Raw genomic sequence first — 16,963 nt, forward strand, 5'->3', positions numbered from 1 at the left:
GTACAGTAGCAATTGCAAAAAAGGGTCCATATTCCTTTCCATACTAAGATACAATGTGATAAGAAACATTTCTGTGCAGGGGATAGGGTTTCTTCGAATCTTATCACAACACTGTGGCGGGAAAATCAGGAAATGGGTTCACCTTTCAGCAGTCACCACAGTAAACTTCATTGAGTAAACACACGTCCAGACATCTGGTCTGTGCACATGTGTGTGTTAACAGCTAGCCATTCAGCCAACAGGTAACAGAAAGACAGCAGATAGCAAAATACGTCAATAAGGTGCTCAAAGAAAAAGTGGCGCCCACTCCTCGAGTGGATTGCCACATTAAGGTGCTTCAAAAAAGTGTTTTTTTTTTTTTCTTTTCAGTTTTTATTTCGAACGTTGAGAGAGTACTGATTTGCACATGGTAGTTCTGAGCCAGGCCAAGGGTTTTGAGATCTCTGACATCTTCCATTGAAAAGGGCTTTCACTGTAGTTGTGTTCATTTTGTTGTGGGTCACTTGAGTTTAAGAATTTGTGTTTAATAGCCAAAACGGAAATCAAATCAACATGACTAAAAGAAATAACAGATGAAATGGTATATAGAACATTACTGCATTCCCATTGGATCAAGATGGTTTCGCCCATTTTTCCTCTTTCACTAACACTGTTCCTTTTTTTCTCTGTTACAATCCATTCCTTGTGAACATACAGAAATGACCAAAGTCACTGCGAGCGGCTGTTTTTATTTTTTGTGATCTGTTGCAAGAGTCCAACCTTGTTTCCTCTGCTGCTGTTTGTGTAGCATCTGGATTTGTAATGAGCATCTGGATTTGTAATGAGCATCTGGATTTGTAATGAGATTCTGATTTTATGTGCATGTGTGTATATATGCACATATACACACCTATACATGTATAATATATACACTATATATGCATATATATGGGAAGTGTGTATACATTTATACATAATATAGTGTATATTGTTTCAACTGGAGATAAACTGAACTGGGTTCAGACACTAGCACATGTTTATCTTTCCCCTGCTCCCCCTGTACATTTTAAACAGTCTGGAGCTTTTATTTATTTTTTTAAAGTGCATTTTCAATGCAGAATAACTGTAATCCACTGATTTATTGGAAAACATTTTTGATGAGAAAAATCTGACGGTTCTCAGCCCCAGGCAAGAGAAAACTGGGTTTGGTCATGCCAAGGGCTGACGTGGCAGTGCCAGGCTTGTGCCTGAATGATTACTGGGCATTCTGGACTCCGGGCACCTTAGCAGCAGCAGCAGCAGCACCTTTACGAGAAGGCGGAGATAGAAGAGGAAAGGAAGGAAAGCTCAGATGAGAAAGAATGAGTTGGCGGTGTGTTGACAGGTCGGAATTGTGAACTTTGTATTGATTTGTGCAGTTCCTGCTTGGCTTCAGCTAAAGGATGGCATCTAGTCCCCTCCCCACCAACTGACACGACTTCCCCACAGCCCCCCTGGCGCTCAGGCATTTTCCATGCTCCCCACTCTGGAGGCTGACGTTGTGTCAGTTCCCTGTGGGTATGTGAGTGCCAGCATCTAGTAGGAATAAGGCACCAGAGAAATCAAAATGTTACAAAAAGATGCAAAACCCCATTTCAAAGAGCCTCTCCCATTGCTCCATTAAAATATTGCATGTGATACCATTCATTTGTGTTACTGAAAGTGTGTCGAATACAGTCTCTGAAAGAAACTCGAGGCCCTTCAGCACCAGAGATCTTTAGGAATGCACCTTTTGTCTAAACACACCCCCACCCCCCACCCCCCACGCCCACCCCACGCCACACGCAAAAGCACCAAATCAGGAGAACAAGGCTGCTTGCCATTGCTCACCTCATTTTTAAAATAAAATTCAAAGAGGTTTATGAAATAGAATTTTCAGGAATTGTTTTAAAATCAAATGGGTTTAGGCTGTCACATATCTAGTTATTTGATGCTCTAGATGTCCAAAGAGCATTATGGAGGGATCGAAAGGTTTGGGTTTAATGTTTAGGGGGAATGTGCTAAACAAAAATTACTTCTCAAATCATGCTCAAGTCCTCCATTAGCACTTCAACTTCCCACACCCTTGCCTTTTACAATTTTTAATATTGTGAAAAGGAAGAAGTCCACCTAACTATAAAAGGAAAAAATGAAGGCACATGATTTTCTTCGGTCCCATGATCCTTAAGAAAAATGGTATTTGCAACGTGTGTGTGTGTGTGTGTGTGTGTTCTCATGCAAGAGCACACACAGGAAATGGGAGTCCAAGGGCCTTTGGGGGCTGGAGTCCAAGGGAAGGTAGGAAAAGAGAAGAAGAGAGAATGTTGAGACAGAGAGAAGAAAGGAAAAAGGAAGAAATGGAGGCCTCTCTTCAGCTTTCTGTCATTGACAGTCTCAAGATTTGGCTGCTTTAGGGTCCAGAATGGAATTCATTTGTCGTGGTCTACAAAGTGCCCCAGTTAAATATCTCCAGTTAATCATGTTACAGCTTTTGGTGTTTCCCTTTTCCCTTCCCTCCAGCCAAATGATTTTTAAAAAAATATCACAGTTTTTAAAAATTATTTTTTCAATGTTGAAAAAATATGGAAAAGCTATTGAACAGCCGTCGGGGACTCTGCCTCTCCATCTTCACAGTGAGCGGATGGATGGACAATCCACAGAACCAAAGATGAGGCAGGCAGGATCCTCGTGCTCGATGTGCCTTGCCCCGGCTTCCCCGGGGCTGGGGGCCTCCATCACACCCACAGCCATTTCCTTCACCTGGATGCCTTCTGCTGCCCCTTCTGTCGACTGTGGGCTGCTGAGAAGGGCAAATGGTTCCAAGAGCATGGTACAGGACGGTCTTAGAAGCTGAGGGCCAGAGGTGCTGGATCAGAGGCTCTCTCCTCAGGCATCCTGGCCACGGGACGGGAAAGCGTGGTTGCCCATGGAGAGGCTGAAGTCCCACTCACATTTTACTTCATGAGACCTCGACTCTCAGGCTCACCACCTTTATGCCTCTCTCTGCGTTAGAGCTGGCCCCCAATCCTTAAGAAGGCACTGATCCAGACAGAGAGGCGGAACCGGCCGGCTGTGTCATACACATAAAAGGGCTACGAACAGTGGGGTTTCAGAAACAAATTTAACTTTGGTTTTCTGACTTTTTCAAACCATAAAAATTAAAGCAGGGCTTCAGTGGCTTCAATCATCTGACAGCTGTTAAATTTTTCTCATTTGGCAAGGCTAAGGCGGGGGGGAAGAGAAAAGGAGTTGCCCATAATTGGTCGAAGACACAGGGTGGTAAAATGCTTCCACACTTAAACTCACAGTCCAGTGTTTTTGACATTTCATAAATAGCTTTTTTTTCTCTAAAAAAAGAATAAAACAAGAACAATCCCTTTACTTACTCATCTGAAACAAAATAAACAGCAGTGGGTACAAACTTCTTCTTGTAACAATTACAAAAAACAACAATATAATCCCAACTTTTAACACGCATCTTGAATCAGTTATTTTTTTTTTTTTACCTCAAAACTGCAGCATATCCTTAAGGGCAAACTTTTCGATTAGTTTTTTTCTTTTTTTTTTTTTAAATAATGTCTTCACCAAAAAAACAGTCTTGTACCAATAAAATGCATTCAAAAATAGAAAATATTACACAACAAAAATATGTATCCTTCCTTTCCAAAAAAGATTCTTCACAAAAAAATGTAGAAAAAATTCCAACGATTTTCCCCCTCTCCTAAACATTAATTTTCAGTCTAGGGCACAATTATTTATTGATTTAAATGTCTATTTTTGCATAAAACATGGAAGATGCAAAACAATTAACTGTATTAGGATTGTGAAGTTACATCCACTCCCCACCCCTACTCTAAAACAAAACAAAACCAGAAAAACCCAGCAAACATTACATAAATGTTAGAGCCAGTTGGCTGGGAAAAATGTCTGTCCTTCCTTTCACTATGCATTTGTATGGGTTAACTGGCTCTGTTGGTATCTGGGAATGCTGAAGAAGGGCCATCAGGCTGGAGTCAAGAGGCTCTTTAGCAACAGCCAATGTTCTAGTGAGTCATTTACAGTCTCCCATGATGTGCACCATCTGCTGCGAATCCTCTTGGAGCAGAGAAGCCCATGAATGAGGCAGTCCCCTGGCAGAAGACTGACCTGCATCCACGTGTGCAAGATAACTACCCCTCTACACAAGCCACCTTCTCAGGCACAGCATGTTACTGTTTTTGTTTCTTTCTATTCTCAAAATGGAGCACAAACATAGGATAAAAGATATTGGGGAGCACTAGTGGTCTGAAGACAGCTGGGGTTGCTTCCGCCAGAGTCTCCTCTCCCACATTCAACCTGTTGGGGCAGTAACTGGATCTATGACAAGGTCTCAGTCTCAAATGAACGCCCAATTCTCCCCATTTCCATTGAACCCAGATTTCTTTTCTATTTTTAGCATGGTAGCTTCAACTATGTATTTTTCTTATTTGGTGGTATTTCTCTTTCATGTGGATGTTGTTTGTTCAGTAAAAGACTTCCCCCTCCCCCCCACTGCTTATTTGGTTGCTGGTTTTTTCTCTGTGGTTTTTGTTTTGTTTTGTTTCTGATTTTTTAAACAGTGAAATGTGTCCAATTTTATTTCCAGTGCATTAAACAAATTTTAAATTAAACGAAGAAATAAAACTCCCCCCATCCTTCTAAAGGAAATGACTGATAAAAGTACAAATAATAAAATCAGGCATTGCCCACAATAGCATGATGTGCAACCTCAATTACATCAAAGAAAAACAGACAGACAAACAAGAATTATAGAACATAAGCATGAAGGAGCCAAGATTATATACTCCCAACTATCCTAGGATCAGCAAGCACTGGTTAAAAAATAGGTAAGGCTACTCTTAGATATCTAACTCAACATAGTTAACCACTGCTCTTCTGTCTTTTCCTTCAACTTTTAATATTTTACTCACTAGTTCTTTATATCTTTAAAATGAACAAATTTGTTTTTATATTTTTGGTCTACAGTAGAATTACATATTAATAATAAAATAAAAAAGATATTTCATTAACAGGTTGGAACTGCATCCATGTGGGGAAAACAGAAAAAAAAAAGCACTCAGATAGACATAGCAAATGGACTCTATTCTTATAAAAATAACCACAAATATAATAGAAATTATAATGAGGGCAGCAGATTCAACTGAAAACAGGTGTAGAAATGTATTTTGGATAATACAAACTCCTGACAAGCTATGCCCTAGAATTGCAGTCTCCAAATCTTTCCCATTATTTCCACCTTTCCATAGGATCTCTTAAAATTCAAATGAAAATGGAAGCAGAATGAAAATAGAGTGACAGGTGGTTCAGTCAGCCAAAGTTTCCAAGTTATCTCAGTTGACCAGTCAAGACCAGGTGAGTCACTGATGATATCTGCTTTGAATTTTGGAGGCATTCCCAGCCCACTGATAAAGAGAGAAACCAAGGAACCAAATAATTCTTCTGGCAACATATATTAAGTGAGATGAAATACAATTCTGATAAGAGAGGACATGCTGGTGAGGAAGGAAAGGGATGAGAAACAGGCAAACTTTGGGCACCAAGTGTGTGTTTGTCTCTCTCTCTCTCTCTCCTGCCCCCCAACACACTGATTTCCCTACAGGCCTCAGTGTCTTTCAGGGACAAATGTGTATGTTCACTCTCTATGTGGTGCTTATTGGTGTTCCTAATGACTAGGTGACTCAGAGGATCCCAGCCCCTCCATGCCCCACCCATGCCCTTCATGAAAGAGAACAGCGGTGCAAAGTGGTAATGACAGAGGCCCTTTGCATTAACCACCCCACCTGTGGTTAATTCACTCTGATGGTTCATTGTGGAAAAAAAAATGAAGGAAAAGAATTGGTAAGAGTTGAGCTTGGTAACCAACACGTATGAAGTTTTTTCCCCAGACCAAAAAAAGAAGAAAAAAGAAATGGCATCAGTCAGAAAATACTGCTTTTGGTTTCTTTTAACTCCGAACCATCCTTGGTTTTTCTCTCATTCAGTTGCTCCAGTTTACTAAAGCAGAGTTTCTGAATTTAGTGCAAATATCATCAAATCACAGCATTCCAGGAGCAAGATCCTATCCTGTCATCCTAAGTGAATACCATCCCTTCAAACATTCTCAGAGACTGGGGGGCAATGGTCCAGAAAAACAATCAAACAAATTATTAATCTACTACTTGCTACACAAGAAAGGCACTATCACAACAGATCAGCCTCAAGCATTTTCCTTGCCATGGGCATGGATATTTGAATCACTCCAGCAACAATAACGAGTGGCTTTTTCAATACTTGAACTCATTGGCCAGTTATGTGACTCCTCCATGGGCCACTGCTGTTGACTCTGGTCATGCAAAGCACTGATCTACTCTGCTACCCCATGTTTCACCAGTGATCCTTGTTTGGTTCTCAATGATTTTGCTCACTCTCTTCCATGGAAGTTTCTTTCTCTCCATCAGTCTCCAGGTCAGGACTAGTATACAGTGTCAAGTACTACTTTTTTTTCACTCCTATTTTTTAAGCCTCAGACCAAATCCTCTCATAAAGACAGTTCAGTAACTGCTCTGATAACAATTTTCCTGTAAATATCAATGTGAACAGAATGAAAACCAAAGTGTCATCCCTTGACCACTAAAGCATATTCCTTAAGTGTGTTCTATTACTTCTGTCTGGAAAAAAGAGGTTGGGCTCTGGAGATTAAAATCTTTGGTGACAAAACTAAAGTGGGTATACAAGATACAAGGAAGAATTTTTTCCCAAAGCCTCAAGAGAAATATCCTAGGACAATTATGTGAATATATTTAAAAGGGTCAATTTATTTCTATAACTTTGGTTCAAGCAGTCAATATCCTTTTGGTATTTACCCAATACATATCTCTAAGTACCTGTTAAGACCTCTGAATTTAGAGATTCTTATTTAAAATGGAGATCATGCTTTGAGTGCTTAAGGGATTGTTTATGTTAGTTCTAAAAACTCTAAATGGAGTTTTTCTGACTAGCAAGGTAGCTAGCTAGCTTCCTTAACAATATTGTAAGTTGGAATTGTAGACCTGGATGGATGCTAAGGAGGAGAGAGGAAGAGATAGGTGTCAATGCTGTAATCTTAGGAAAGAGGACTCAGCTGAGCGCTTTCTGCATTGATGCCCATGTGATAGCTCAGAGAAATTCAACATTATCCATTTCTGTGGGTTGTGACCCTTCCTTCCTAAACCAGAATCTTTATAGCTGTCACCTTGGATTTTGAAAGAGTCCTTTAGCATCTTCACTCTTGTGTTATGTTATTATTCCCCACACAATCTATTGCTTTTTCTGTGGTACAAGATTCTTTTATTAAGTTACTAAAGAGCTGTCAAAGTCTAATTACTTCTAAGGTTAAAAATGGCAATAAAAATAAATCCAATAAAGAAAAATTGAAAAAACCTACAACTTCAAAACTAAACTTTTAGGCACTGTTAAGGTCTTCTGCTTAAAAAAGGATAGTCTATGATGGAGCAGCTAGTCAGTAGCTGATCTGATCAATCCAACTCTTCTTCCAGCTTCAAAGTTGGCCCAACTTGTTTCAAAATAAACCTTTCATGTCACTGGTTTTCAGTGTTTATTGCACTGTTCCCTTACTGTCATCTTAAAGGATTTTACCACATGCCTGGCCTGGCCTTCCTCTTTGGTTAGCCTGATCTAGGTTTCACGCTCAGGCTGAAAGTATACCTCCAATATGTACAAGGCTATGTTTTCTTGAAAGGAGGCCATGCCACCGCCCTCTGCCACACTTGGGATGTGCATCAGCATGAGGCTTTGTGGTCTAGGCCAAGGCCAAGACATCCATGCCATACGGGTTGGTTCTCTCACCATCATAACTCTTACTGAAAACTTATTTGGAGATAGCATTGGTCAAACTTCTCCTTGAATGTCTTCAATTTACTATACTAACCCAGCTTCTTTGTAATAAGAAAAGAGATTCTATCACCATGGCAGTTTCTAGGCCATATCAAGAGTTGGCAGATTCCACAAATTCTTGCCAACCCTGCTAAGACCAAGTACGATGGACATAACCCTCCATTGTTGTGATGCCACTAGTTTCATAGCTTTTCTTTTCCTCCTGTTTCTCCAACACTCTCTCCCGGCACAAGTAAATACATTTCAGTAGTGCAATGCAGTGCAGTCATATTTAGTGCAAAAAAAAAAAAAAAAAAAAAAAGCCCAAAAAAAAAAAAAAAAAAAAGCCCTAAAACAGACACAAGCTCAACCCTAAACAGCTCTGACTAAAGGTTACCAGTGCCACAAAAGCGGGAAATTCAGTCTTTACCTCACACTTCTGTGAGTCATCTCCTTTGTTGCCCCTGTTTGTTTCAGCTCAAAAGAGAGAAACAACTAGCATGCACCTATGTATTATTTTGTAAAACATTAAGCCAATAGGCAGAAAATAAAGGGAAGTAGTTGAGTTGAAACCAGGGGTGGTATTTAGAAGAGGAAAAATAGTAATTTAATGCAAAGGTCAGTAGTGGTTTTTATTTAATGGTTTTCATCATGTCAAATGGCTCCGATGCTAAAGGGTAAGGGTACAGAAAAAGATAAAGCTTTCCTGTGTCCCAAAACACGGTCCTAAATTTAACAGTGCTGGGCTCTTATTTTTGAATAGTGCAATCAACTATTCCTTGAGGGCTGTGGGTAGCAGCCATCTTACCTAAAATAAATAGGGACACTAGGAACACTCACTTTTTTACATTGAATCCTTCTCCCTCACTTCATTCCTCTCCTATCCCCTTTTTTTGTCCTGACTATACATAAATACAGATCTACATACACAGACATAGAAATTCTCAAGGCCCCTCTCAGAATAATAGATTGAAAATTGGTATAAATAGCTCAATGACACACACACAGAATGTACAATTATTAAATATAAAAGTAAATTATTATCCCAAAATTAATAGTCTGCATTGTACCTCTTTTGTGTTATTCTGTAAGGAAAAAAAAAACCTTTCATAGTAGGATATCTTATGGAGCTTAATTCTTGCTTATGATTAATCTAGAACTGGTTTGGGACATGACAGTATTAAGTGATTCTGGAGAAATGCTGTGCATTTGATAATCCTCAAGAATCTGTCTCTTCAGCTTGTAAGGTTTTCCACTCCCCAAATGTAAATCTACTTTTCTGCCCATATTCACACATGCATGCTAAAGTCTCGGAGAATTAGTATGCAGTTGACAAGAGATTACAGAAAGGCATTGGGTATATGGGTCAAAATACTTAATTACTTTCAAACATAAACTTATCACAGATTTTTCTGAACTATCACCCTCTGCTTGCCATGATAAGGATTACAGAGAGATTGCTTTCATTTGCAGTGAAAACCACAATCTTTTGAATGATACACAAGACAATTTTAATTAGATATAAGAAAATTGCTCTTAATTTATATATCTCAACAGCTTCCCTCAGGAAAAGTGAGGTTCAATTCAATGGGACTGAGGAAGGAGTTGGACTGCTGAAAATGCCTTCGAGAATTTTCTCCTACAAATCTATTGCTGGTTCCAAATCAAGTTTGATCTAGTAGAGCAGAAGAGTAGCAAGACTTGTTTTTTTCCAAGAACCCCCTGAGGGTGAACATACACAAAGCACTTTAGACTATGGCTAAACCTTGTATCAAATTTGAACCATTATTTGATTTTCAATTATCTCTATGCATATGCTCTGGGAACAGAATGGGTATAGGAACAGACAAGGGTTTCCACCATTTCCTTACCCATGTAACAGTGTTAAGAGAAGTCATAAACCACAAAGCAGTGAGATTATTTTACCAATTTTTAGGATTATAAGAGTGAGAGATGGGCAAGAATGGTCAAGGGCGAGGGGTGTTAACTTTCTCTGGTAACCCTGAGGACTGGCTTTAGGAATCCAGAACTGTATCAAATTCAGTCCCATCACATTGTCCTGTTCTCTCTCTTTGCTTTTCCTCTGTTCACTTAATTAAAATTGTAATTATTTTAAAGATTGAGCTACGAATGCAAATTATAGCACAAAAGATAGGTTATAAAAAAGGTTGTCAGGCTATCTGTAAATTGAGTTGGAAACAGTATGCTTTCAAATGAAGCACTACAATTTCCTTTTTTAAAAAGTTTCTAATTTGGATTTTCCTTCTTTTGTGGTGGTGGGGTTATGCATGGATGAAGTACTGACAAATACTGTGTCAATCTCTGTGACTGTCACCTCGGGTGCCAGGTGGGAGAGAAGAGAAGCAATGGAGAAGTAGGTATTTCTCTATTTAAGACCTCATGAACATATGCAGTTTTGAAATGAAGGATCGAAAAGAATTCTGAACAGTTATACGAATCTATAGATCAATTGACTCTGGCATTTTAGTAGCATCCTTTCTTTTTCCAGTCTGGATATTCTGCTAGATATGAATAAGAAACACCCAAAGATGATTTTAATTAAATTAACTCATTCCCAGCAGCCTTATTCTAAGAATTTGAAGAGGGAAGGATTTGTAGTGTAAAATGAGTAACTTTCAGCTACAATCAACTTCCTTTCTTTGTCCCAGACCTGTTAGATTAGGTAAATAGTTTCTTTCTTAAGTAATAGTTTGTATTTTAACTATTTTACCTTCAAGGTGCAGAGAAAATTTCTCTTCTCAAAGCTCTCATGTACTACTAGAAAAGGAAGATATGATTTCCCTGGCAAAAGAATTCCTTAAAGGTAGAATGGAAAGGCTTTTATCCAAAGAGGGAAATGACCATGGTAAAGGCAGGCAGTTATTTGTGGCTATGGCCACAGACAGTTTCAAACTGAAAAGTCAAAATCATTTACCATTTTGAGAAAAGAGATAAAAGGAAACGAACAAATCAACAAACATTACTAAAATACACATTCCTCCAGTTTCAGGTTTCTAAAAAGTAATAATTATGCATAAATCAAGGTTTACAGATAGCAAACAACTGTTTTAATGTGTAAAAGTATGATCCCCTTGCTTTACTATGTTAGTTTCACTTTCTTTGAAGGAATTGCAACTGTGCACACTTGTCCTAAAGTCCAGTGCAGAAAATAAACTGGTTTGCTACCAGCCTCAATCTCAGAACATTTCCTAAACTATACTTGCAAATCCTAAAACTACGTATTTGTAAAATGGGATGCAGATTTTCTGAAATGCATTGTAGTGGTAGTGGGGTAGGGGTGATGGTGGTGGTGGGGGTGGGGAGGAAGCAAGCTTTTTGTGAGGAAAAGAAGAAATTAAATCCCTTCGTATCCCCCCAAATATATTCTATAATCTTCCTGACCATTATTTTACTGCATTATATACTGTTAGGGCTATTGGTGCACCTGACAGATGTCAGTTTGGAAAAGCAGGAGCCTCATAAGCAATAAGAAATTCACACCCTAGAATCTAGAATATTAAACAGGATTTAGACATTAATCTAAACTAATTCAGCAGTTGTGGTAAGAAATCCTGGGTCTTGGCATTACAGCTCTTCCTGTAGAACTAGAAGGAACAATGTCAAGAAGGCATCTTGGAAAAGTCCTGTGATTAACTGGACCAAATGGGGCCTACCGGAGCCAGATCCTCACCTACTCCACATTACACATTAATAATAGCATTTAGGATTTAAAAGTCTTTTATTCTTTCAGAAGCCAATGTCCGAGAAGAGTACTTTAGATGAAAGTACTTAAAAAAAAAAAAAAAGATAAAGGGATTCAGAACATAAAGGAAGAGAAGTAGATGGGATAGACTAGCACTTGCCAGCTGAAGATCATAGTCCTAAGCAACATAAATACTAGTTTTCAGAAATGACAGTTTCCTACCAGATGCATGACTCAAGGAAGGCCTTTGCACCTTCTCTGTATTTCATTACACTCTATGGTGAGAGCTGATGTTGTCAACTGGTTTGATGAGATAAAAGCAACATGAAGACCCGAGGCAAATTAAGAATACATTTCTGATATTAAATGTTGAATCTGTTTGTCAATGAGTAAAACAAGAAATGAAAGCATACCTCTGTGCATCCCAAACCAGGCAGCAATCTAAATGTCACAGCACTAGCTTTCAAAAGGACCAAGAGGCAATGTGGTATCTTGGCAAAAGTGTTGGGACTGGAGTCAGAAATGACTGTGTTACAGAATTGTGAAGATCATTTAAAGGGACAGATAGTGAATTGCGTCAGTCCTTTGAACAATGCTCCAGGGACCAGACATTTATAACTCACTGGAATGAGATCTAACAGGTAACCAAATTATATGGTGAATATTTAGATACCTGGGAGGGTATCACATGGTTTTTCAAGTATCTATATAGCCCTATTATTATTTATTTAAACATATAGTATGTTGAGGTTGAAAAAATTATCTGGTTGCAAAATAGATACTTTAGAAACGTTATGAACCTTTTCCTCCCTTACTAAATCACTGCTTAAAGTTCTAAACCAGTCAACAATTACTGGTTTTTTGAAAAGGTAACACATGAAAAAAATCTTGCTAATTGTTTCCGATAATGTGTTTGAGTGGAAGTAGCTTTATTTGTTTTAGAAGATTTCACTAAGACTTTATAAGTTATCAAAATTATTTTGAAATGTTACCCTTTTCAGATTTCTATAAATCTACTATTTGGTAAACATGTCATTTGGCTGAACATTAACAGAAGTCTACATTGATGATTTTTTTCCTCCTTCAGAAAAAGTCTACTCATTATCAGGAATTTGAACACGTTGGTATTTAAAGGAAAAAAATAACAGAAAATATTTTTCTCTTTATCTTTGGCCAAATATGAAGATAAAAAGAATTAATGACCTCAGCTAGTATAGCTGACATTTAAAACTATGACTCAGGTCCTCCCACTCGCAAAAGAATATTGATAACTTTTAAAAACTGAAGGTACAGTAAAGACATACTTCATGCTGCCTACGAGTCTCAAGTCTCTGAACTCATTCACATCAATGCTCTTTACATAAAGCTTTAAGAAGGACATTCAGAATGGGGTAGGGGAAGAATGGAAACATATACTCAGCCACAATTGTTAGTCTGGGGGTGTTGATAAGAAAGAGGTACTTTAGTGTAAAAGGGAAATACGAAATAAAGAAAAAGTGTCAGGAAAAGGAAAGAGGAAAAAAATGAATTTGACACAATTTGGATATCATATGATCATTGGGAAAGGAAGAACCTCACTATCTCTTGATTTACAATTATGTTTTGTTGAGAATGTTGGAGTAACAGATTAATAATCTTGCTAGCAGACTCAACATTAGCCTCTTTAAAGTAGACTGGGGTAGGTAGCTCCTCAATGAGTACCAGGCTTCACAAGTTGTGGGCAGTGAGAGGAGCTTGGATTAGGGAAGAGGACCTACTGGAGGGGTACAGCAAAATGGGATGAAATTTGGGGGAGAAAACTATTAGGAAAGAAGGAAGGAAGGAATTGGTGCTATCCAAACTCAGAAGTCTTAATAATGGTCCGGTGTGGGAAGAGCTTTAACGCTGATATATTATAAACAGCTGTTTTCATTTTATCCTGAATGTTGAACTTAGGGAATGAGATTGGTTTTAGGCACCAGTCTTATCCAAGTGTGGGGTTTTCCAGGCATTGGATTGAATAAGTGAGGGGAGTTGAAGAAGCTCTTTGTCTGAAAATCATATTTAAAAATATTTCTGGTTAGGAAGACAGATGCCTGATTTCTGAAGTTTCCGTGATGGCCAGGTTGAAGAAGAAAGGCACCACATCGCCACCTCAACAGACAAACAGAGATATGGAGTGCCAGATATCCAAGAAATCGCCATGGGTTCTACAGACTGAAAAATGAGATATATACTACTGAGTTCTATTTCCATCAGCCTCTGTCATGAAAAAGTTCCTCAAGCTCTGATTTTATTAAAAAAAATTTTTCCTAGAGAAATGAACACTATATTGCCAAGTCACCTCCAGGGAAACATTGAAGACTAGTTAAAATAATTGTAAGCATATTGAAAACAGAAAGTAGTCAGTAAAGAAGCAGTATTAAAATAAATGTTTGAAAAGACAGTTGGGAAAATTAGGCATTTCATTTGTCTTAAAGCTTCCCAGATGAGCGGCCCTTTGAAACCAAGCCTATAATTGTTGGTCAGATCATGTGGAGGTTAAGCAGCCCCTTGGTCATATTTTTAAAATCAATACAGACAGTGACAGTCCAAGAGGGGAAATCACAGATACATTCATATGCACTTCTTTTGTTCTTCAGTTGTTAAGCGGGTCAGTTTAACAAGATCACTTTGAATATGAACCTCTTTGTATTGGCCACACCAAAAAAAAAATGTTTTCTTAAAACAAAGTTTTCACTTTCCTACATTTGCTAAGTCTGAGCTTAAAAACAAATTCTAAAATCCTGTAACGACAATACTGAAGCTGATAATATAAAAAGCAAACTAGAGCAGTAATGATTAATATGAAATGCACCAGATTAACTGCAGCAGGTTGGTGATGGGTGATAAATGCAAAGAAATAATATTTCAATCAACTCATGATAATAGGCAGATTCAAAAGTTAAAATGAATATAATGTAATATATATGTCAATATAGAGTTGTTATATATAATGTGTATGTTCTAGGTTTCAGAAATACTGCACTGTAGTGTATTGTACTTAAGTAAGCATACCTAAATTGTAACTCATATTCTTCCACAAAGTCACTAGAACTGTTAATTAAAAAAAAAAACAAACTCATTTTTTTTCCAGTAAAAAGAAATACCTACGGTTACAGTCACAGACTTCTTTTGGATATAGAAAGACAATATAAATTTTAAAAATAATAACAATGAAAAAAATTGCAACTATAAGTAGCTTTACTTAGTGGGGGAGGGGACAGGTCACCAAAATAGAAGAGGAAAGAAAATGTCCTCTGAGTTCTGTAAGTTAGCAGAAACAATCTACATGTCATAAAAAATAATAAACCATCTAGTAAAAGGAGGACATGAAAGTGAGAAAACTGAATCAGGCTGTTTCTAGGCCACCCTTCAGAGTCAGCTACAAGAGCAGGGTCCATTTGTTCAGATATTACAGTAGAGTGGCATTCTACTTTGATGCTTGAGATGGGCAAGAGCCATCGATTCTTAGAGATTATCAAAAACTATTCCCCCGAGAGTCTATTGGTTTGCTAGACATGGTAAACAACCCACTCCTGGAAAGACTTCGGCAAAGGCCACACTGGTTTCAGGAGATACAGTTTGTGAATTGTGATGATGTCCTACAGATGCAGGCAGAATTAGGAAGCTTTAGCTTGGGAGTAAAACTTAGATGAGTGGGTGAGTGTTTGTGTGCACACACTGGGTTGCATAGCAGAAAGGAACAGAGGGAGGCCTTTAAGCTATGGGATGGCTCATGCCTATGTGTGTCTGGGTCTTGCCTGTCCGGCCTCACTGCCTCCTCCTCCCCAGGAGACCTGATGAGGTGCCCCACACTGCTGCTCCCTCTTGTCTGCTTGCCAATCGAGTACTTCTGTTCTACCTTCTCCTGGAGGAAAACAGCCTGTCACTGTGGGTTTGCTGTGGATCCAACAAACTGCCTTTGTTTCTCCCAACTCCAAAACGCTAGAAAAAGCAACCGAGTGGGCAGGTGACTGCTTCCTGGGAAGGGAGCCACAAGTCTTGAGCACAATGGTGGGAAGAGGCAACAGTATCTATGCACCAGACCTATGCCTGTGTGGGCTTCCTTTGAGATACACACACTCCCCAGACCACAAGTAGACATGCAAATACACACGTGCACGCACGTGCGTGCACGCACACACACACGCACACACACACATCAGTAAATCCAATAGAAAAGTGCAGAGCTTGTTAAGTGCACTCTACTCCAAGAAAATTCAAGTTTCTCACGAAAGGGTATATACAAATGACTGATAGTTGGGCTCCTTCAGATGTCCCCAAAGTCTCATCATAGATAGTGGATGGCACTGATGCACCCGACTAAGGCAACAGAGCAGAAGCAGATATGAGACCTTTCACTAGGAATTCCAGAATCTTTTTGTCCCTGGGGAGTATGAATGTGGACACTTTTGTACAGAGAGCACCTCACTGCGTGTGTACATACATAATGTATACTCGTTTCCAGACATTTCGGATAGCAGCTGTGATATACTAGTTGGGTTAAGTCCCTTTCATTACTAGAATCTATATATAAATTGAAATGATTTTGCTGGGCAAGAACAAACTTCTGCTACAAGAGTAGTAGAAACAGGTGTCTCCTGTGGGGTTAATTTTTTTTTTTCTATCTTGGGTGTATCAGAATCTCATTGAGACATTTTGAACCAACGAAAACTCTGAATTGAGAGTTAATAGGGACTTTTCATACCCTACTTAGGTATCTCAAAAGTCAGGACTCCCATGATGGTGGCTAGATTTTCCCCTATCATCTGCAGATTATACTCTTTCACTGAGGACTTGAGAGTGGTGACTTTGTATTTAAGCCAAGAACCACCAGATAAAAACCAGATGCTCTCTAAAACTGAGGGAAAAAAGTTTAGAGATATACACTGCACAGGGCAAGATAGCTTTGCATTGAGATTGCTCTCCCTGTTAAAATGTTTAAGCAACTATGAGCATGTCTGATGGGTTTCAGTATTTGGCTAAATGATTATTTTACACCCAGCCCAGACCCATGCCTCTGAAGTAGGAAATAGAACTCCCTGAAAGCAGTCCTTCGGGCATTGAGCTGTCCCCCAAAGTGACTGTTCCCAAAGTCCTCTGTCATGAACAGGGCTCATTTTTGTGACAACACAGCCATCAAAAAAACAAGAAATGTTCACTTTTTCCACACTCTCCCAATGGCATGATCTTCTATCCTCTTTCCTGGGCTTTCTAATTTAAGGCAAGAATTCTTTATTATAAGTGGCTTCTTATGAAAATACCTTAACTGAGGTCACTTCACATTAGATATTTCAATCTGAAGGTTTTCAGTTTATGAAGCAACAGGTGGGTCTGACACCACAGGAATCC

This window comes from Talpa europaea (assembly GCF_964194135.1).
Source record: "Talpa europaea genome assembly, chromosome: 4".
NCBI classification, from domain to species: domain Eukaryota; kingdom Metazoa; phylum Chordata; class Mammalia; order Eulipotyphla; family Talpidae; genus Talpa; species Talpa europaea.